Below are 2,170 nucleotides of genomic sequence, written 5' to 3' on the forward strand. Positions count from 1 at the left end.
GGAGAATGCGTCATGATTCTATAAAAGAAGGTTGTTAGAAATAAGCACTGCCGATTGCGTCACTTGCTCATTAGTTCGTGGTTACAAAAACTAAATATCAATCATTTTTATCATTTCAAAAATAATTGTTCACAGACTTTTCTTCCTTCCTTAGGTTTAGATAGGTGCTAATGTTGATGATGGTGGTTCAAATGGCTCTGAGCAGTATGGGACTTAACATCTAAGGTCGTCAGTCCCCTAGAACTTAGAACTACTTAAACCTAACTAAACTAAGGACAGCACACAGATCCATGCCCGAGGCAGGATTCGAACCTGCGACCGTAGCGGTCGCGCGGTTGCAGACTGTAGCGCCTAGAACCGCTCGACCACCCCGGCCGGCAGATGATGGTGATGGTGGTTGTGGTTTTACTAGTAATGCCTGATTTCACTCAGTGATAATGGTCTCAGAAAGATTGAGAACAACTGCTGTAGAGACTAGGGTTAGAGAATGATCCGATTTGGATTTTAACTACGGCGAGGTTTTTATTGAGTCAAACGACGGCCTCGCCATAACGACGTGGAAGTATGCGAAGTAAACTAGTTCCCGAGTGGGCAGTCTTTTTAGTAGTGGAGGATTATTCCTGCTGACCTCCGTGTCGGCGGAAGCCACTGAGTCTTTGAGAGCAGTGAGCCGACTGGTGTGTGAGCCCTAGTTACGGGGTCAGGGGAGCCCGGCACGAGCGGAGCGTCGGTGTACACGAGCAGAGGCAGAGGCAGAGGCGTGGCCTCCCAGCGTCGGAGCCGGCAGCGGCGAGGCGGACCCAGCCGTCCCGATAAGGCAGCGCCGGCTATTGTGTGGACGCGGCATTCCTGGCCGTGTGGACGGCCCATTCTCATGCAAAGTGCGCTGTCCCTCCGTGGTGGCGGCGGCGGCGGCGACTGCTTCTTGCGAGCGCCGACCCGCCACCCCTTAACATGCCGAGGGAGATGGCGAACTGCTTTCCGTGGGAAGCCGATACCATCTGGCTGCCACCATTATTTACAGGCGGCGGCTGCCGCGCTATCGGCCGAAATCGGTCGCGGCCGGCACAGTCGCGTGTGCCGCCCGACGCGTCCACGCCCACCTTGCTGTACGTGCGTCATATTCTCCCCTCTCTCTCCTGGAGAAATCTGTAGCTTGTATGTTTTTAAAACCATAATTCGCGTCGTAGCTGCAGGCCCTGCATCATTGTACACTCGGGTTCGTAAGTTAAGGGATCTCTAAGATCCGTGAAACAACATGACGCACGCCAGTAACGCGTGCATGACAAGGTCCCTGGCAACATCGAGCATCCTCCCCAGGGCCTTCCGTTGGCGCGGACGCGTGGCTTTCGCTGTGTTCACTCGGATCGAATCCGTTGCCGTTAGGTATTGGAACCGTCACACACAGAAAATATTGTAGGTGAGGCAAACCAAAGATTCCATTTTATTGGAAGAACACTCAGAATACACAACAAATCTCCTAAACAGATTGCCTACACTATGCTTGTCTGGTATATTCTAGGGCCTCTCTGCCAGGGACTTTGCAGAGTATCCGTGTAGATAAGGATGTAGGTGTAGGGTATCGCTGTGGGATATGGGGTCCTTATCGGACAGAATTGACGGAGAACAGTGGAAAAGATCAAAGGAGGGGAACTCGTTTTGTGTTATCGCAAAATAGGCGAGAGGTAATCACGGATATGATAAGCGAGCTGGAATGGCAATGATTAAGAAAAAGGCGTTTTTCGTAACGGTGGGATCTTTTAACGAAATTTCAATCACCAACGCTGTCAGTTCAAAATTATTTTGTTGATTCCCGCCTACATAGATAGAACACGAGCGGCTTCCATGTGAACGCTCGTAAGTTTAAGTGTCTCATGCAGGTAACTGTATAGTGTGATGCAGTGTTTGCGTTGTTTATGGCGGTGAAAAGAGGCAGAGCTTGAAACCCGGAGCCTGCGTACGAGGTGTTATCAGAAGGGAACCGAACTTTTGCTACAACGCCTGTACTGCTTATTGTGCAATATATCCCCATCGTTTCTTCCACATCTGGAAAGTTTCCTGGAACGCATTTTCTGCGATGGCACGCACGTCTCTTGTCGCAGTGTCCTGAATCTCCTTTATACTTTGGAAACGTCGTCCTTTCGACGTGGTTTTAAGTTTGGGAAACAGT

Source organism: Schistocerca serialis, chromosome 6 (assembly GCF_023864345.2).
Source record: "Schistocerca serialis cubense isolate TAMUIC-IGC-003099 chromosome 6, iqSchSeri2.2, whole genome shotgun sequence".
Classification (NCBI taxonomy): domain Eukaryota; kingdom Metazoa; phylum Arthropoda; class Insecta; order Orthoptera; family Acrididae; genus Schistocerca; species Schistocerca serialis.